The 21,970-nt window shown below is 40.7% G+C and overlaps 1 long non-coding RNA gene across 1 annotated transcript in view; it reads right to left on the bottom strand.

The window, feature by feature from the left end:
* Positions 1-4,925: 4,925 nt before the first annotated feature.
* The window catches only part of LOC121075360, a 34,978-nt gene continuing 17,933 nt past the window's right edge, over positions 4,926-21,970 (bottom strand). The window contains exons 2-3 of the long non-coding RNA XR_005822924.1: positions 6,320-6,409; positions 4,926-5,121 (exon numbers count right to left, since the gene is read on the bottom strand). This is a non-coding gene — a long non-coding RNA (uncharacterized LOC121075360). The remainder of the gene's footprint in view (positions 5,122-6,319; positions 6,410-21,970) is intronic.

Here is a 21,970-nt window from a genome sequence, read left to right as displayed (position 1 = left end):
AACTTGAAGAGCCTTTATTTTTCACTTTCAATTTAACTATTTTTTTGGAGAGGGCAGTAAATTTCTGCAAACTGCACTCCTGCATTTGCCTGCAGCCTGGCACGTGAGCAGGGGTGCAGGATTCATCCTGTCCTGGAGCACGTCTGTCTGTGCACAGAAAAGAAAAATACCTCAGCTGTAGAGTCGGTCCTTTGGTGTGTTTTTGTGTACTTGTGTGTTTTTAACAAAAAATGCCAGGCAGCAAAAATGTACCTGCTATATTAGTGGATGTATAAGGGCTGCAAATATATCAGACAAAAAAAAATTCTCATGTGTTGCAACTGCTGTAATTAATGGGAATGTTCTCATAGAAGTAGTTACTTCTGTCCCCGAGTTTTCCCTTTTCTTTGTTTTCTGTATGAGGTATTGGTATTGCTATGGCTGAGCAAAACAGGAAAGGGTAGAGCGATGTCCCTGGAGGATGTTCCATTTGAACTTCCAATTTATCAGTGATGGAGACAGGTTTTTCAGGATACCTTTCTTTTTGTGAATTCCATTTTTTGGGGAATTTTTCTAGGAAAGCTTCTCCTGTTCAGGGCAGCCACTATTTCTGAGCGACTTTTAGCACAGCATGTCTCTATACAAGAGTTTTAATTGTGTTGAACTGTGCTGCAAGTAAGGGCTGATGTGTTCAAGTTGAATGGCACAGTGCCACACGAACAGTTCAAGCACATCAGCACTCAGCACTGCCCTTTAGGTCCCTGCTTATGATTTCTGAGGGTAATTTTCTGTGGTGGAGGCATTTCCATAGGTCAAGAGAGGGGACACCTCAAGAAATACCACTCTTCAGCTATTAGTGAAATTCATTTATAATTTCAGCCATAAATTTGGATTAGTAAATGAATGATTTTGTTAGTGTTTGTGTATCTGAGGGAGAAGAGCTCCAGCAACCACGAGTATTTTTCCCTGAAGGAAAAGTATTTATTATTTTAAATGGCACTTTCTGCTTATATGAGAAAATTTAAAGTTTTTTTTTTTTTAATACAAACAACAGAAATGGTCCTAAATGTCCAAAACAGATGCTTTTAAACAATTTAGCAATACAGAGAAAGTATACCCTGTTGAAGGCAGGCTACAGGAATGTTAACATCCTCTCAAGGTAAATCAAGTAATGGACTGTTGGCCTATTTTTCAAACCGCTTCTCCTCAGTAACTTGACATTTGATAGGATTATCTATTACTGTTGGATTTTGGTTGACTCTCTGGTATGCCTGAGAAGATTGTCATCTTGTGATTTAAAGATAATAGAGCCAAGCATGTGAAACTGCACACAGAGAATAAACCTTTGACTCAGAACTGACTATTTTGTTAAAAAAAAGACGGCGACTTTGACTTGAGCTCCGTTTGATACACTCACGGTTAATGAAATTATCCAGCGACAACTTTCCATTCTAAATATTGCTGGGCTATTTTTGAAAGGTTCCTATGGCATTCTGCACAGAGCGGCCCGAGTGCTGCAAACGCAGTAACAATACGAAAAATCTGAAGAGGGTGAGCTTGATTAAAGACTTGTGACAATAGCTAATGTAAGCTTTAACTAAAAATGTCAACTCCGTTTGTTTTCAGCTTGAAGAGTTTCTAGATCAGAACGTGCAGGTAGGAGTTACAACAATTTCAAGATTACACTTGACCTACTAGAAAAGATGATTGTGTAAAAAGTGACATAAACTGGGGACTTGGTGCGTGTGTGTGCATGTCCACTTCCCTGTGTATAAATACGTAAACACTGACAAAGGACTGCACTATCACAGTTTTCCAAGATATGCAATATCTATTTTTACTTCTAAGCCTCACAATCGGCAATTTGAAAAAAAAAAAAAAAAGAAAGAAAAGAAAGAAAGAAAAAAGAAACGAGTTAGAGTGGGCTTTTTATTATGCATGGTTTTATTTCTTTGAATTTCAAAATTACCTAGCATGCATTTTAAACTTTGGTACAATTTGCAGGCTGTTTTCATTTCTATTTAAAAAGGCTAAACACTAAGAATGTGCCTCTTCTTTGCATTCTAATTGCATGTAACTGATTTGCACAGCAGAACAAAAACCTAATTTTCAGATTATGAATCATGCGCTAAGAAATAATTATTGTTTTACGAGGTAAAAAATGTTTTCCACATTTTCCCCCCTTGCCCAATTTATGAGAATTGTTTGCCAGTTTGCAGGTTGCCAGCCTTCCCAGAACAGCATCTATTACTCTTTAGGGACTCGAAAAAAGGTAGACAGAAAAACGAGGCATGCAACTGTTTTGACTCCATTCTTTTGCTTGCAACGTAACACTTGCCTTTTATTATTTTATCTTCAACAATCAAGGGGTGACTAAATGGTTGCAGGTGGTGATGAAAATAAAAGCCATCCATCATTATTTATTAGGCATGAAAAAGATACACAATAATGTAATTTAATCCCGGAGCAGACAATTATTTCCACATATTGATAATACAATGTGAAAACTGTCATGAATCCTAATGTGATGTTCGCCTTTATTGGTGAACCACTAGTAGCAATGCAAATAATGAAATTGTATCAAAAAAGAAAAAAAAGTAATTATTTGCATATACCAATAGTGTTGTAGAAAAACACATCATTACTAACTTCGGAAAATATAATAATCATGGTTCGTGTGTTATTTTGGTTTTGAAGTTTGCAAATGCAGAGGCAAAGTGTTCCTCTAAGTAAGTATTTTATTGATTTCTGTATCACCAAAATAATTCCACAAGTTTTGATAAGGGAACTTTAAAGCCAAGAGCGTACAGCTGTATAATCAGCACCAGTTTATAGAGGTTCGCAGCTCTCTCTGCTAATCTATTCACGTATTTGTGCACAACACTTCCTTCATTAAAAATAATTTAAGAAATGTCTTTGCTCCATCTGGGCCTGATTCGAAGCCCATTTAACTCATCAGAAAGACTTGCATTGATTTTGGTGGGCGTTAGACAGAAACCCTTTGTTGCAGCTTTCTATAAATAAAGTTGAGCTCCAGTTTGGGCAGAGCAGTTCACAAATCTGTATTCATACAGATGACATTCACCCCTGGGCAGATGCAAGCATGTGCCACTTAAGGTCCACTTATGTCTCATTTTGAGGGGGGTAAAAGGGCCTTTCGGCTGGACAAAAATATACATTTTTATAAATAGGCAACTGTACATGCAAAGTATATCTGCAACTGCACAGCTAATTTACATTTGAATTACCATGTCTGGGCATGCAAATCAGGTAATTACTTGCTCACATATAACCGGCCATTTGCATGCACAAATACCTATTATATGCATTCAGTCACAGTGATGTGTCTGCAGCATTTAGCTGTATCTCAAGAGGAACTACAGCAAGGAAGAGGTTTACATTATCTCTTATGGACTTGCTGTCTTCTACAGTAATGGAAGTGATACTGAACTCATTAGGAGATCTGTAAAGTTGCTGTGTATGTTGTCCCCTAAGCTGAAGTCCCTTAGACTCAGGTCTATAAGGGGTCATTCCTGGAGCACTTGTGTCAGCAAAACATTGAAAATCAGTTACAAACGGGGAGTCCCTTTCCCACTGTAAGGGCATGGACCATGAAATGGTAAAATGCATCCTGAAAATGTTTCTGAACATATGATGCCATTCCCAGTGACGTCTCTGGGGAAGCTGCTGAGCATTTTGGGCAAGTCTCAAGGGCTGGGGCTGGACACAGAGGTACTGTGCTCATGGGGGCATCCCTGCTCAGCTTCTCCTAGCCTTGGCAGCAGCTGTTTTATATCACCACCATACTTCCCAGCCATCTCAGCTCCTAACGCTTTATTTTCAGGGAGGAGCAGAGATGTCAAGTGAGGTTTGCCAAAAAGCCAGACATTATCCATCTCTCTGTGAGCATGTGGTGGGCACAAGGTGGTCTGAGCATCACCTGAGATGCAACAGCAGCAGCTGCTGTGCTGGAAAGCACATGAACCGGAGGCAGTGGTGACAGCCAGGCTGGAGGCACAGCCACATCAGAGCAGAAAGGACCCAAATGTGGCTCCACCACCCTGGGGGGCAGGCAGGGTGCTGCCAGGAGGGAAGGAGCAGAGGAGTGGTTGCACTTTCACTTTTGCCTTGTGTTTAGGCTGTTGGTAGAAGGACAAGTGGGCCTGAAAAAAAAAAACCACATGATTTAAGTTGTTTTTCTCCATTAATCAGTGCATTTTTTTTTCAGCTGCCTGGCTTCATTACATTTGTTTGTCTTTCCCTCTCCAACTGAGCAGGGGAATCTGATTTTTTTCTGAATTTGGCTTAAGAGACAAATTAAAGTTTTCTTTGTTTATAATCAAAGCAGGAATGATTATTTGAACATTTTGAAGGAATCATATAGTATTTTAAGAGTCTGTAAAAAGACAAGAAAGGTGATGGGAAGTCATTAGATGCTATTTTCTTTAAAACTGTACAGGGATGCTTTTCACAAAGTGACTCCATGACGTCTGTAGAGTTTCACCAAATGGCCTGGGAACTGATGGCAAATTTGTGAAAACATGCTGGAAATGTTTTGTTGATATTCCTGCTGACATTAGGGGCAGATCCTGCATGTCACCACAAATATTTGGCAGTGGAGAAAACCAGAGATTTTGTTCAGCTCTGTTTGGAATCAGATAGCAAATTGATCTTGGAGGCTCTCCCTGGAACTCTTCATATTTTTGGAAAACAAAAGATTTTCAGAGGAAGCCCTGTTTTTATTATTCATGAGATTGTTATGGGAGGAGAAAGGGGAGTCTGTGACTTACACAAAAGAAGAGGGGAATTGGAGCTTTTGCTGGAATTGAACAGATTATTTCTGGCCTTCGTTTTGTGTACTTTCCCCGGGAACATGGATTTTTATGTGAGAAAAGATTATTTCTGAATTATTTATTATTTATTTATTTATTATTCCATCTCCAGGCCTCATACAATGGGAGATCAGTTACCTGTGGGGTCAGTCAACGATCCCAGTGTGAGTTGAGGGAAGGGAGGATGCCCGGAGCACGCCGCAGTGCTGGGCAGAACTGCTGCTGTGGCATGGGGCTCACGGTCAGCTAGGGCAGCACACACGGTCCTTCCTGGCAGTGCTCAGCCACCCTCGTCTCCCTCACGCTGCTCCTGCTCCAAGTGGATGATTAGGCACAGAGAGTCCTGACTGCTCCTTTTCATCTACCATCTACAAGGCCTGGATGGAATCCCAGACCTGAGAGTTTTTCCCTTAACTCCAGCCAATGTTTCACCTCATCTTCCAGTAAGTGACAGGGTTTCCTCCACAGCAGCAAGGGTAGTGCCCTTGCTCACCATGGCAGCAGCATCTCTCAACCTTCTAGGCTTCTTCCATCATTTGTTGGGAAGAGACCAGGAGAGATGGCTGGAAATAACTCACCATCATTTTCCCTCCCTAGCCTAGAGAAACCCAGAAAAGCTGGGAGCCCAGAGCTCAGCAACGTGACCTGCCTTTCCCCACAGGCACTGAATGGCTCCATGTAGGGAACCTCAACTCTAAAGTAGCAGAATTTCCCAGAGGTGACAAGGGAGGACCTTTTGGGAGACCACTTGTATGGGTTGGTGGATTCCAGACGAAGCAAAGAATAACTCTCCCTGGGAAGCTTCTGACTTCACAGATTGCTTAAACACTAACCATGTTTGGCACAGGGCTGGATGTGATAAACTAGATTCAAACAGTGACCCAAGGAAAAAACAACAGGGGAATGTGGCAGTCAGTCAGTTTTGTGGTCTGAACCTCACAGGAAGGACATGTTTTTAGATCAGACTCTGGCTGTAACAGCTAGGCTGAAGTAGAAAGAGAAGCAGGAGAGGCTTCTTCTCGCACTGTCTTTGAGCTATTTCAAAACTGCCACTTTTGATCTCAGACAGAAGTCTGGCCACAAGGAAAGCCTGATCTGATGGTCCCAGCTTTATGTTACTGCATACAACTCCTCCATGCATTCAGCCACAATGCCTTCATGACACCTAGATTCTGTTCTGTGGTGACCGGTCTTGCTTTGCTAGTTACCAGCAACGTTATCATCATTAATGACTTGGATGGTGGAATAAAGGGTATACTGGATTTGTGGGCAAGACCAACTTGAGTGTGGATATGTTCATGGGGCAGGCAGGAACAGAAACAAAACAGAGCGCGATGCAGTAAGGTACCTCCAAAGCAGTACAGGGGACAGATGAGAGGTAGAAATGCAAGGTGGGGAATGAATAATTGATAAGAAACAGGGGGAAGGCATGGAGGGGTCACAAGGCAGGTGTGAGACAAATCACGCTGTTATGAGAAAGGAGCAGTCATGCTCAGGGGGAAGCTCACCTTGAGAGCCATTGTCTGGTCTTCAGCACTGTGCTCAAGCAAGTAAGTAGAGGAAGGAATCCAGTGGAGACCAGCACCAGGGCTGAAAATCTGGGGAAAAAGAGATGGAGAATTGGTGTTGGTCAGGGTATAAACAGGAGATGTCAAACATGTACAAGGCTGTTGCAGAGAGGCAGAGAATAAACTTCTCTCTGTCCATGGGGGATATAAGAAGTCATTGAGGGCTTAATTTTCTATAAGAGAGACTAAGTAAAAACTTTCTAATTATAAAAAAATTTCATAGTGGAAATGGCAACAGATTGTTTATGGGCACTGGAATAATCTACTAGTATAAGTAAACTTGTTGTTTACTCCCAGAAAGATGTTGGAAAGTATTCTTTTAAAAAGTTTTATTTATTTATTTATTATTATTATTTTTTAATAACTCACAGCAAATCTCCCTCAAGTAAACATCCCTTCCAATCTTCATATAGCTGCTGTATCTTCTACCTCTCCTCCCAGGCAGTGATGAATGTAACAAAGTAGTGGGTGGGAGGAAACACGGATAAATATTTTGTAAGTAGTGTACTATATATATTGAGCACAGATAGAAATAGTATTGTGCTCATTCTGTTTTCTTTCTCACCAGCACTAATCAGGAATAAATCCAGTCGCCAAACTCTTGCAAGATGTAAAAATGGAGAAAGTGAGTGGTGAATGAATGTGTCACTAACAGTTCGATGTGAATCTTTTGGTAAGCTAGCATCTTTGTTTTATTATCTGGTCATGCTTCTGTGCAAGAAGACTAAGGAGACCGAGTCTGGTCATTATATGCATTTTTCTCAAAAGCCAACACTGTTATGGGATATACTGGAGACAGTGTGGGTGGAGCACAACATTATTAAAAAATAAAGAAATGTCTCCCTTTTTTGTTTTTCTGTATAAGAACAAATCATTTATTCCCCGCTGGATTTTATGAGTGTGTTATTTACCACTGTTTACTGTAACTAGCTTCCTATTATTACAAAAGTTGGCAAAGTGAGTGTGGGTCTGTAGCTTGCCCAGTTGCATTCCAATTCCTTTCTGCCAAAAATTTAAAAATTGGTTTTCCATGCACCTATCACATGTAGGAATATGTTTAACCACGTTTCTTACTTCTACTGATGCCAGCGTCTTTGTCAGAAAGCCACCAAGAGCATGCCTAGCCCTCTCTGTCCATCAAAGCACATTACTAACAGCATCCTATGAGCACGCAGAGGAGGGATTCATCACTGGGCTGCAATACTGGTGAGCAATGCCCAGCCTGATTTTAACCTGGTTAGTTTGACTAGTACACACGACAGCACTTGGCCTGAGCTAATTCAACCCAAGGAGAAGGTAACCAGATATGTCTGTGTGGCACTTGAGCACAGCTGCCATAAACACCCTCTACAAAGTGTCAGTACTAGGAAGACAAGCCCAGCCTTCCCCTGCTATGCAGGTGTGCTGAGCAGTGTGAAAAGCATCATGCAGATGTTTTTACTTCCCCAAGTATGCAAGGACAGGCATTATGCCCAGTCATGGCATGCCCAAGTGTGGCCATGGAGGAAAATGTGAAAGACAAAGCAGATTTGGGGAAACGGCCCCAAAGGAACAGCATTAGCCCCAGGGCAGCCCCTTGCTGCAATCAGGATGAGTTTGGTGCCAAGGGCTTCTCCAGACACTGCTGGAGCTACAGGAGCACACTGCAGAAAGGGACTTGGGGGAGAGGTCAGGCCGTTCCCGTGAAGGATGCGTAACGTGGTGCTCAGCAGAGTTTAGCTGCATGTGTTTGCATAGGAGAAGCTGCTCTGGGTTTCTGTTTTACATTTCCATGGGGCCTGTACCCTTTGTAAACAGAGGGGCCGAGAGACACAGGAAGAGCTGTGAGAGTACTGGCCCAACAAACAATAACTGGAGATATATTTGACTCTCTGCTTGGTGTTATTTTCTCTTTGCTTGGGCAAACAGTATTCTGACTGCTGCCTAGTTCTAATCAAACTGCAGGGTACTAATAAAACAAATCCAAACTAATAAAGCACCTTTCGTCAGCATTAATCCTCTTAAAGTTATCAGGTTTTCACATCCCTGGGTAGGAGTAGTACTGTCTGACATAAAGTTGAGAGATAAAAGTAGGATAAAAGAACCATTACCGTACAACAGCACTAAGACAAAAATATAATTGCAAAGGCTGAACTTGATTATTATTTAAAACATGTGTTGGGTGGAGGCACCAGCCGGCAGGAAGCATCTGATGCTGATGAACCCGCACAACCTCAGCGTGAGTGACTTCTGAGTATGAATGTAAAAGATTTATTAATTTCAGTTTTTAAGATGTTCTATTTGTTTTGAAAACATTTGGGGTTGCAAAACACATGAATCCTGTAACTATTTCCATAAAGCCTGGAACAGTGGAACAACATTAGAGGTGGGGGTGGGGAACATTGATATATTTTTTTTTTTTCTGGGAAGAATTTCCATTAAAATTAAATCTAGTTTAATTATAGCTCCTCAGCAGTGAGTATGTGATTTCTGATTATGTCCCTGGTGGATGCTCAGGTTGGTACTGCTGTGGTTGGATTGAGGTCTGCTCCATTTCATTACTTTTTCCTTGAAGAGAAACCTCACTGGTATTCGTGGAAACCATGTGTCAGTGTGCGCAGTGTGTCATTATGTATTATCATATCATACAGTTTAAAAAACATTGCATTGTTGCTTCTGGTTGGAGTCTCTTTATGTGGAATATAGATGGCATTATTCTAGGTAATTCTCTTTCTTAATTCCAGCCCTCAAGCCAATCAAACAAAGAGAAAATTGTAGATGGATATGAACTAATTTCTTGGTATCTATCCAAAACCCACAAATAATTAGAGATGGGAGAAGCTCAAATGCTCTGTAGATTTGGTTTGGACACACTCAAGTTTGACTCTTGTGCAAAGCTGTAGGGGAACCTCCATAATTAGGGCTGTGCTCCATTACCCTGGTGTAAACAAAGCCAGTGCTTACACCAGGGAAAGAGAGAGTTCAGAAAATGACCCCGATGGCTGAAGATCTCAGGAGAAAAGATTTTTTTTTTTTTTTTGTGAGATTTCTATTACTTCCTGTTTCTGGTCAGGTTCAGGTCAAGAATAGCTTTTCTCACAGTGCTGGGGCACTGGTGTTCCCATCCTCAGCGGACTGGGAAGCACTGGGGAGCATGGAAATAAAGCTGAGACAGAGTTTCACAGTGCAGGAAAACTTTGCTTTGGGCTAGGTCAGAGCAATGGGCAAAGGTCAACTTTTATTTTGTCTGAACTGATTCCTCTGTCCAAAGTGGCAGCCTGGAAATACCAGTGTGGGATGTGAGAACACAGGAATGGGTCTGAGGCACCTCACCTGTATGGGATGACTCAAAGATCAGAAAATTATCTCATATGCAAATCACAGTAACAATTCTTTCCTCTTTGTAGGCAGAGGATATCCCTGAAAGTAAGGACAGTAATTTGGTGACCCATGGCTTGTGCAAGTCTCACTGGTGCTTACCCATAGCACCACCATGTGATATCACAGGATGGCTAAACTCAACAAAAACACCACAAGCACCCACCATGACTACAATTCTTGGTGCTCCAGGCTCAGCGCTCACCCTAGGACAACCCCGTGGAAGGCCCTCTCTTTCTACTGAAAGGCTCTAGGTGTGGGCAGAGCATGGCTCAGAACACCAAAATTAAATTGCAAGCTACACCGTGCTGTGTTGCACTGACTTATCCAGAGCTCTGTACCGTTACTCCAACACAAGAGTATCAGCAGAGCTTAACTAACAACCTGGTCTCCCCTCGCTTTTGAGACATGCCCCATCCAGCTGATGCCAAAGGATAGAGTCACTGTTCGGGATACCCAATGCTTCACAGCCAAAGCAGGGAACATGAGCTGTATAGAAGTGCAGAAAAAGTATAGCTTTTATATACACGAGCTGTATAGAAGTGCAAAAAACCTTTAGCAGGAGGCCCAGAGCTTACTAAAAGTCTTCTTTCAAAAGTGGCATTCCACATCTTCCTGCACTTTTCAGAAGCATTGTCACTAGTGCTGCAGCCCCATGCCATAAAGGATAAAAACAGCTGAAATTTGTATATTAGCAGGAATATTTTACTGCTTGCAAGGTGAGAATGCAGTATGAGTGTTTTTTTTATATGCATCCAACTGCTCTGCTCAGACTCACAGTCAGGATAACTTGGCAAGGAACGGTTTTCTGTTGAGCATTGCAGAAGCCTGGAAGAAATACTGTTAGAAAGGGTTTCTTTCATCTAAGGAAATAACCTAAACCACTGCTGATCAGCCTGTATGAATCTCTCTTATGTCTGAGTAAGATACAGCATCAGCCCCTGACATTGATGTGGTAGCTGCCCTAGAAAAAAAAAAAAAAAGAAAAAAAGAAAAAAAAAAACACAACAGCATTTTAAAACAAAGACAGCTGGATTGACAGCAACCTAGACAGATGGCTGTGGCCAGCAGTGACACTGATTGAGGAAGACTTCTCTAAACTGGCGACAGATTCTGAATGCCAGATCCCACAATCAGTCCTAAATGACACAAGGTAGAGTTTTATGTAGCTGCTGTGATTAGGGTGCTCTCTCCTACAGTAGGAACAGATACAAATGTTTTGCATTGTTGGACTCAGAATATTTTTCCTTCTTGATAAGTCTTCAGATAGAGATTTTCTGAACGGATATCTATTTGTAAATGGGAAACACCTTCATGAAGCTTTCCAGGGAAAATCTGCTCTTAAACAAGGAGCAGCCATCCAGCTGCAAACACTGGGGAAAATGCACCCAGTGCCCAAAGAGCAGCCCCAGCAGAGGTTGACTTCGGAAGGCTTCATAGCTCCACGTTTGCTGTGTTTGTTCAGCTTTCATTTTCTTCATGTTCATAGCTCATTGCTTTAATCTTTTTTAACCCCTTTTCAACAGAAGGGCAGAAAACCAGACCTCTAATGACATCGGGGTTTCCACCACAGAAGTGGTTATGCAGATGGTACTAGAGCTTTCTGCTGGCTGGAAAGCCATCAGACCCCCAGGTTTCAGAAGGTCTTGGGGACCGCTGTGGTAATGGAAAGTCCATGACTTTGGGCTCATTTCTAACTCCCCAGTTCAGGGTAGTCACTGGGTGTGGTGCAGTTGCTCTTTGAGCAACTCCCAGTGCTGCCCAATGCTGTGAGGTGGACCTGGGTGTTGGTCACTAGTAATTGTCCCCTTTTTTTCCCAAAAACCTCATACAAGCAACCTGGAATGGGGTGGTAAAAAGTGTAACTATGGGAATTTTCCTCTCTGAAAACATCCCATAGTCCCCCAGGAAGGCTATAAAAGATCTACTATTTAAGGAAGCTGTATTGATGGGGCCTTCCTGGCCTGGAAGAGTCTTGAGCAATCAGAAGCTACAACCACATTAGAACCAGTGATTTCAGCCACAGTGCCATTGGGAGCAATGCGCATCCAGCTCTCTGAGGATGAATTTGAGATGCCAAAAATGTCTTTCTTCTATTTCTCTCACAACTCTCTCACAGCTTGAGCAGTCTGCCAGCAAACAGTTTTGCTGAGGGTGTCAGCGCTGGAGGGGACAATGCATGGAAAACTTTGTGCCAGCCTGCCTTCACCCCGAGCCCTTTCCTTTATGAGCTTGCTTGAGTGGCATGTGTGCTGCCTGGGGCCTTCAAGACTATTCCCATCCTGCTCCCACTGGGCATCTCTCCCAAAGACCTCTTTTTCTTGAGATACTTCTGAGGTAGGAGGAAAACTCCTTTCTTCGGGTATTGAGAAAGAAGTAATCTAATACTCCAAAGGAAAGGCTGCTTCCTATTTTCGAAGGAGAAAGGGCAACTGGAAGCTCATTTTTGACTGCAGAGGCCAAATGCATACATTTTTTGTTTTTAATACTATGTCATCATCCTGTTTTCCACAATTTGTTTCAGGATTGCATAAAATGTCTTCTAATTCTTACTAAGAAGCTTAAGTCACGCCCTAAGCCAACCTACTCACAAAATGGTCATGGTTTCCAGTGGACATTACTCACGCAGCACCCTCCTCTTCAGTTTTGCTGTGGCTTCAGAAATTTTTAGCAAATCACTGACCACAGTGCTTTTCTGCTTATTCTGACTGAGGTCACAGGTTCAATTTGGATTCATTATGAATTCACATGGAGACTATCGGCTGATCTGAAGTCAGGTAATTGACAGAGTACATACAATTATTCAACTTGTTATTTGAAAGGTCTCTGGATCAACAAAACAGCCTCCATTATGAGCCCTACATAGATCCCACCATTTACTGGGACAATGTCAGATTATATACTGCTTCCTCCATCCTTCCCCTTCTACAGAGTCTGATTTATCAGTTCAGATAGGGCTGGTTGGCACACCGAGTAATATAAGTAATACATATAGATTTCTTACCCCTTCCTAAATCTTTCTTTTTTCTTTATTTTTTATTATTATTATTTCCTCTCCCAGAAACCCCATTCCAACCACTTGGATCTGCCACAGGACAGAGCTCCTTAAATTTGTAGTGACACAGCTCAGCTCACTCTATAGAGTCAAGACACAATGCTACATAACGGGCAAAAGGATGAGCATTCTTAAATGCATGAGCAATATTGCCAGCACTTCAAGGAAGTTGTATACACAGATCTACTTAGTTAATAATGAGTCGTGCACACCTTCTGTGCACCTCAGTGAGCACACATTTAAACATATGGCTGCTGAGATAGAATATATCCTGCCAGCCTTTTTTCTTAATTAAAGTTAAGCAAGTTATGAAATACTTTCCTTTATATTAAGCTCTTATTCCTGTGGAGAAATTTCTATTTGTTTTTATCTCATTTGAGCTTCAAGGTTAATCTTAGTTTAAGAATCTCACTCGCTGTGATAGCAACCTCACCGTGCTTCAGTCTGATCTGTGTGCGTGGGTGTGTGTGCATCCTTTTGTTTCATGCTGAGGCTGGATGCCGCTAGCTGAGTATCTTCCCTGTACTGGCTTGTCCTACAGGCATTAGCAATAGGTGGAGGTGACTGTGAAAATGGTACATGAAGGCTATTTACCAGATACAATACAGGGCCATAAAAATAAAACCAAAGGGTCAGATGCAGAGTTTGTATCTTGTTTTGCAAGACAAGGCAAAGGTGAGATATTTCACCCTCTAATCTACTGGAGATGGGAATTTAATTCTGGAATCATTGATATGTATTTACTTATTTTGTTGTATGACAGCAGTGAGTTATAACTTATTCCAGCATGAAAACAGAAATTAATAAAGGAGAAAGAAAAAAGGGCAAAGCATTTAGATTAAATTAACATACAAGAAATAAAACAATAAAGATCCCTGCTTTGTCCACAAATAAACTTTTTGTTTCCTGTATACTTCATGGTGATTCTTAAGTTATATTTTAGGTATGTGTTGGACATATATAGTAGCAATACTAAAAAACGTTGATCACAGTTATAGGCACTAAAATGAATGTCTGAATTATTTACACAAGTCCGTCTTTCCTTGAACCTTTAGATCTGCAGTAATTCGGGATAATGGTTCATCTCTTTCCTCTAGTTCATCAGTATTATATTATTGCAATCAGCTTTTCTCTTTCCTCTTCAGGATATGTAACAAATAATATTTTAAGTAAGGATAAAAAATCCTTTTTTTTTTCTTTTTTTTTTTTCCCTGCAACCAATGGTGGCTGCCACCACTACCTTCTTTTTCTCTGTTCTTTAAAGGTACCATGTTATTTCATATTCTCTATATCTGTTCTCAAATTCTTCTTTCCTTTCTGTGAGTATTCCTCCTGACTCCCATCTCAACCTCTCAATTGGCTTTTACTTTTTCTTCTCTAATCCCTTTGCTGTCTCTCATGATAATCCCTCGCCTACACATATTTGCTTCAGCTCTCTCCTCATTTATTCCATTAGGTCTTAAATGGTTAGCCACCAAGTACTTTTTATATAGTTCAATTCCACGCTGAAATCATATTCATATAATGTTCTGGGTAGGAAAAGAAGTCCTGATATGTTATATGCTCTCATAAGGGAGCTGTCTTAAAAAATCACCTCTCATGGAATAGGCTCAAAGACAAACCCACCGAAATTCTTGTAAAATTCCTCTGGACTTCCATGTACGCACAGGTGGACCCAACATGACATTTCCTTTCTATTTGTAACATAGAGGGGGATAAGGGACTGCTGAAGAAAGCGTCTGCATGGTAAGACCACAACATCTAAACATTAACAGTTTCAGCAGCCTTTAATGAACGTGTTTCACAGCAGAGCTTGGTTGAATGGCTTGGGCTGCATGAAGGGACAACCTCTAGCACCAGAAAATTTCAGCACTTAAGAGACCCCAAGTCTGCACTGCAGCACTTCCTCCACCCCTGCAAACCTGTGTTGGAGAACAAACTGTCTTAAAACTGGGGTGCTATTTAGAAAGACTTTTTCCTGAAGAAGACTACCTTTGGGGGCCAAAATGTGAGCTATTTATTATACAGTAAAGGGCTCTTTCCGCCTTTATAGCAAGGGCGTGATTCAGTGTGTCCATCGTATAACCCCACTTAACCAACAAAAATGTTGCTGAGAACTAAAAGATGAAATATAGATCTACCGTTCGTTTTTTCCCCTACTTGATCTTTTGTGTTTGATCATAAATGCACATTGTGAAAAGATGTCTTATACCTCCAAGCTAAACACTGTTTGCTACTCATTAGTGATTTATAAATGATATTTTCTCCCTGGTGACATATCTTTTGATATGATTCTGTAATAATAACATCCACCAATATTAAAATAAGAACATTCCCATGTATTGTGATCACCTTCAACCACATTTTCTCACTAAAATTAAATTTTAGCACACCAACTGATATTGTATGCATATATTTGTCTACCATCATTATAAATCTCCTAAGGGTCTCTATAAAATGATAGTTTTGCCTCTTTGCAGTAATTCTACCTAATGCTCCAAAGCAAGAAACTAATTACATGCTGACTTTTCGCTAACTTTGATCTTTCAAAACCCATACTCTGAAGTTTCTATAGGTAATCATATAATTACAATACACTAAGTGGGATGAAATTAGCCATCAACTTTTTTTTCCCCCTCTAAATAGCATTAACTCTTTTTACAAACAAGCATTTAATTAAAAAATATTAATCATCCAGTAGCTTGTTATTTAGGATATCCCAATATATGTTTGTTTCTGTAAGATTTCAAAATAAAATATAATTATATGCACTGATATATGTAGCAAATGTCTTATTCTAACACAAAGAGTTTCAGTGGAAGAGGCCATGCTAAGAATTCTTGAAAAATATGTCTAAGGAAGGCCGAGCATAAAGGATAGTGGTGTTAGGAAATTACTGAGATTTCTCAAGGGAATCTTTGAGTCTGTTGAAAAAATGACCTCATTTGTATTTTCCCAATGAATTGGTATGATATTTCCTGTAAGAAAAATTGAAAACAATTGTTGCTTTCAGTTGAACCCTATTGCTACAGAAAAAAAAATAAAAATCTTGGATTTCCTCTTTGAAAAATATAAGTTTAGCTTACTTTTATTTTCAAGCACATTCATAAGAAAGTTTGATTTTTAGAGAAAACAAACCATCACAGCCTTCTTAGACAACAAAGAAATAACTGTGCGGTTCAATGTTTTCTCCCTTTATACTTTCAACCTGCTATTTTAGCTCAGCGGTAAAACCATAAAGTCCTCCCATCCAAAATGCCGTGGCCTCCTCCCTGCACTTCTTGCACATAAATGAAGACAAATACAAATTCAAACATGCACAGTGACAACATGCCTCTGCCTCCCGTCAGGGTCCGCGCTTACATTTCCTCCCGTGTAGGTGTCCCACTGGCTGTGGCGAGGTCAGGCTTACACCCCAGAGGAGGCAATGTGGAGCTGAATTAACTGGCTTTCCTGCCTCCATCCATTTTATATGCTAGTGCAAGGAAGGGACTAAACAACACGAGAAAGGGTGGCAAAACACAGCCCTGTGTGAAAACACCTCTCCCGGTGCACTCAGAATTGAAGCTCCAAAATGATGCTCAGGCAGCGTTTGTATGCTGGGAGGGGAAGGATGCTGTATGGTAAATATAAAATCATGATAGCAGGTCGTGGTTCAAGTGGTGGCCATAGAGCCACGCTGTGGGTTGCAGTAGGTGGCTGGTGGCTGCTGACCTGCACCAGTGGAGCTGCAACGCTGCTCAGCGCTGCCGCACTCAGCGCGGCGAGGTGAGCGAGTAAGAGGTGCAACGCTTTCCCTGCTGCCTGCTGCTTGGGAAGTGGGACTGTGGGCACCTCCCTGTGCCCAGCCCCGAGGCTGAAATCCCTCCTGCCCGGTGCGTGCCCCTCTTTGCAGCCAAAGTCCCGGTTCAGACTTCGGAGCCCCCGCGGTGGCAAGGGCTGCGGTGCAGCACAGCGCCTGCCCGGGGTGGCTTTGCAGATGACTCAGCAGTGCAGAAAGGAAGTGCGTGGCTTGTGAAACAGGCCTCTACCTTTACTACATCCCATATGTGCACCTTGTTTGTCTAATAACATTCAAAACCACGGAAAAATCTGAACAGCACATTCACTTTAAAGCTGAATAAACAAAATTTGTTTTGACTTATCATCAATCATGCCATGTGATCAGAGGGCATATTGTGTGCAAACGGCAGTTGTTTTATCTGGAGCTTCAACCTTTAAAAAATTCAAAACAGTAAAGTTGTTTATTTGACACTGGTCCTGACCCCCAGACTTTAGCACTGCATTCTGACAAAGTGAAAGAAAGAAAACACATTTTGCTTCTTCACTGCTGTGGCATAAAGGAAACCCGACTTCTCGGGAGACTTTTGACACATTCCTTGCATTTGAAGTGTACCACTAGGAACTTTATCTCATTCTTTTTTATTTTTCTAGAAACCAGAGGAAGAAAGGTGTTTACATGGTATAGCACATGGTAGCAACTCTCATTATGAGGATCTGCAGACACACAGTATGTGCATTTAGCTTTGGGAATTGCATTACTTAAGAGCCCTGTGGTTAGAAAGATGAATTCAGACAGACAATAAGGAATAACAGTTTGAAAGCCATGCTCATAAGCCATTTGCACACATCCAGTTAACAAGTGATAGGCTTGCAAATATCTTTTCGTGAACCAACTTGAAAACTCATCCCAAAGTATTTTTGAAAAACATAAAACAAACAAAAAAACCCCACCACAATCTTTTCTCTCCCTTTGTTTCTTATATCAATAAATAGATGTTCTGAAGAGATTGTAATGTACCTGTATCTCACTTTGTGTTTGCATGTGTATCTGTGTCTCTTGTGTCTCTCTGGAAGAGAGAGAGTGTATTTTTGTCTTCAAACATCAGGGATGACAGTGCACCTAGAAAGGCTGCATATCACTGAACAATACGTGGCCATTAGGCATGATAATTAAAGTTTCTTTCTTTTTTTAAACCTCTAAAATTAACATCATAATTTTCATCTAAGAATAAAAAGCAATTATACATCAGGAACACCTAAAGCTTTCACTCCATTCTGTACATGCATTTTTCTGCTATTTTAACTTCACCATGCTGAGGACAAACTTTAAAATTCATCTTATGCCCCTGAAAAAACTAAATGCATTCTGCTGCTTAACTTCCATGGCAAAAAGGAAAACTGACTTGTGGAGAGACATTTGACTTACCCTTTCCATAAGACAGAGCTGTGGCTAAGGAGAAGGACCAGGACTGATTTAATCTCCAGACTTCCTATTTTATCTTGGATAAGTCTATTCATATCTGTTTCCTCACATTTTAAAGATGATAAAAAATTAATAATTAACTTCCAAATAAAGATGGTGTGATACTATCTAGAGTAATGTTTTTAAAGTGGCTTGAAGTCCCCAGTAACAGGAATATAAGAGCTACCATAAATGTTCTCAAGGAAAGGCTTGCTGGGATAAGTAATGTCTTTTATTAGATCAACAGATATATTTGGAAAAAAAATGGACCTGCTTTTGGGCACACGCAGATTTGCTGCTTCCGTTTCAGCTCTGAAGAAGAACCCATATAACTGCATCTGTTGGTCTAATAAGGGATATTACATATGAACCTTACTCTGTTCCAAGTCTGGACCACGTAAACTTCAAGAAAGCTGTTTCTGCCACATAAATAATCTGCACCAGGACCTGGGCAATCTCATAGACCGTCTCCGAGAGCAACCAGTGCTGGACAATTTAAAGGTTGGTGGAAGAGTGCTTATATTGCAGTCAGTGTAGAACAGTTGGCTCAGCCATGATTTCTACTTCATATCCCCAGTGAGTGGTCTATCCAGTTCCTTTCTACTTGATCCTTCCCCTCAACTTTTTTTCAAAGTTGATGCCCACTTGCATTTCAAATTCTTGTGTGTGTTTCCATCTCAGATTTCATTTACCATGGTTTACATGCAGTCCTTGGGGATTAACCCTTAACATCAACCAGTTGGCACAAATAATTTCTTGAACTCAGTCAATCCCACTGAGTTGTTTTTGTCTTCCTGCTTACTTTCTCTTCAGTACATCACCCTGTTACTGTATTGAGTGACTGCCACAGAAACAAATTCTGTGATTCTGTGACCATGTGCAGCACATGTATTGATGGCACTTTATCCAGTTGGGTAAGGAATGAAGTCACTTAGAACAGGGGGGAAAAAGGAAGGAAAAAGAGAGCAGACCTCATTCCCTCAAGACTAAGAGTTTTAATGTCCTCTTTCCTTGGGAGGAGATGGAGAAGGGAGGCTGTGGAAGACAGCATATTTCTGCAAGTTGTAGGCATTCATGAAAATGGCACAGTTGTGGTGTAAGCTGAGTGCCTCCATTCCTCCCCCTCATAGATTAGTGTGTAGCTAATTGTATTTGGATGAATAATTCTAATAAAGTCGTGACCTTTAATGCCAATTGGTAGTTTTAATTCTGATTCATCATCAGTCACCTCAGTGTGATCCCTTCTCATGTATGAGCAGCAGTAAGGCCACTGTGCATATTTACACACAAAAAAACAAATATGGGCACAGGGAGGCATCCCATGGGGTGAATGCATACATCGCAGATCTTAAAAAGAGATTTGTATATTACTGGATTCTGAAGTGAATAAAAGTGCATAAATTCCTAGGAATCAAAGATAAGTCAAAGGGAAAAAAGGCATTCACAAGTAGAAAGCAACCCCCATAGCTCATGAATAGCCTAATTATGAGAGAGCCCCACAGGCAAATGCAAAGTTACCAACACAATTGCCTTTGGAGCTCACAGAGGGGTCAGATGCTACCCTCAGAATATTATCTTCTGTAACACAGCACCTGGGTCCTGTACTTTACAGTGCCATTTAAAAATCACACCAAGGGACAGTCCGAGGAGGTAAAAGCTGACAGAAACTCAACATGGACATTACAGTAATGTTTGTACATTTGAGAAAAAGTTGCCTTTTTTCATTAAGTTTCTCCTCTTCAACACACTCAGAACTGACACAACTTCTCTTCCTGAAATTCTCTATTATATTTATATGTAAAAGGCTACTTGAGGCCTTCAACCATGGCAATGGGGATACAGATATATATATAATATAGATAGCATTGTATGGCAAAAAAATTTGGGGATGCTGGAGGTATCACCTTCCTGCCAAGATATAAAATCCTGGTGTTCGCAGTTTTGCGAAAGTGAAAACAACTTTTCTCCCCAGCTACCACACAGCAGAAGGCAGTCATTCATCCTGGAGTTAAGAGCATTCAATTGGAAAAGTAATGGCAATTTCATGTCTTGGCCAAGCATGCTTCAACAAAGTTTGTGATATACTCCTGAACTGCCTGGAGTCAATGATATCAAGAAATGGCCACAGAAGTGAAGCATTCTGAAGAAGAGTGCTCAGACACAGAGACTTTGGTTCAGAAGGAAAAGGACAAGAAATAAGCTTTGCTTGATATTCGTGGACCTGAACTTCATTGTCATATATGATCCAATCTAATAATGGCTGCTCTTTACCTTCCTCGTTCACTGCAGCCAATGTGAATTTTGCTCTCATTCCCCCTCATCTCTCTTCTTAAACCTCCCTTTCCACAGGTTCTTACAATGAGTTTGCTTTGGTGAATTTGGTCCTTGCTTTATTTCCACAGCTGTACCAACCAACCTGGCCCCACTGGCACTGCTGACTATGCAGAGTAAATCTGACTGTATGAAGAGTTTTGCTGTTTTGTACTACTCCCCTCTTCATAGAAAAGGCCTTCATAACCTCAGTGTTAAAGGCATTATGCTCATCTCCAGATCACTTAAGAGGACTTTTCTCTTCCACAATGTTAAGAAGTACCAGCCTGCTAATTAATGGTACAATATGGTACTTCTTTAAATACTTCTTACATTTAATATCACATGTATATTCATGTGCTTAAAGGATATATGAACACTTGCATTTCTGTATATTTCTACCTTTCTTTAGACTCTGTAGACTCTGTTTTCCATCCGAGCCTATGAACATCTGATGCCCTGTACTACATTTGTGAATGCAAGGAAAGGAGAAAAATCATATCTACACCTGTTTCCCCTGCATGTCTTGTGTACAGGGACACCTCTGACACAAGAGTGGATAGATCAACAAAAGTTTTTTGATGTGCCTTAATAGTATATAACATACCAATCAGTTTTGAGCCTGCTGCAAGTGGCAGTAACTTCTTGTAGCTAAAGAGACCTAAGGTTACCTTTAGCAAAATGCTCAGTTCATTCTGTTGTACTCTGGGGGCAAGGAGTAGTGCACTGACATTACTCTGTGATTAGTGAAAAAACACAAGGCTGTGCATGCTTGTCTGGGATCCAGTGCTGTGCTATCAGGTCTTTTGTATACTACAGTAGAAATGTCATTCTGGATTAGTGGTTCATTAGGAGGAGTTCAGGATGGGAGGAGGTGAAAAGGCAGACGAAAAAACAGTTGAAAACCAGTTAACAGTCAAAAATGGAGTTTGCTAAGCTTATGAGCACACTAATGTAATATATTTTTCTGCAGTAGCAGGCTGGAGATCTCTGCTCCATAGTCCTAGAGCTCCTAAACATAGGTACAAGGTTATGTCTCTATTTTTACTTAACAAAGAAGACCCATTTAGAAGACCTATTTATCTCATTAAACTACAGCCTGTTTTCATATTTGCTGCACTGAGATCCAGAAGCATCATATGTTTTCAAAACAGGCAGTTTAACTGGATTTGGAATTCTTTTCTCTCAGAGAGAATCTAGACTGAGTCAGCATATGTGGTTTTAACTAAAATAATATTTTGTTAGACTCTAATATGATGTTAATGCCCATATGAGACAGGGTAATACCATTCAGTGTTCATCTTAATTAACTAACATTAACTATCATTAGACTTTTATATGGTACAATGCACATTACTCCATAACTTCAACACAGATCACATACAGCCAGATTATAATGCATAATATCAATCATGGTTTTCTCCAGGCTTTCCTAGCACCTAGCTTTGATTTTAAAAGTTAAGGTCAATGTTAAGTGTTACACTTCAGCTGAAAAAGTTAAAATCAATGTTAATTAACAATGTTAATTAAATGTTAATCAGTTAAATGAAAGCATTTTTTCATCCATTTCCCCTATAAATTGTGGTCAGGTAATCTTGCATACATTGTTTCAGATGTCATATGA

The sequence above is a fragment of the Cygnus olor genome, chromosome 10 (assembly GCF_009769625.2).
Source record: "Cygnus olor isolate bCygOlo1 chromosome 10, bCygOlo1.pri.v2, whole genome shotgun sequence".
Classification (NCBI taxonomy): Eukaryota; Metazoa; Chordata; class Aves; order Anseriformes; family Anatidae; genus Cygnus; species Cygnus olor.
This window is presented reverse-complemented; position numbering and strand designations above follow the sequence as displayed.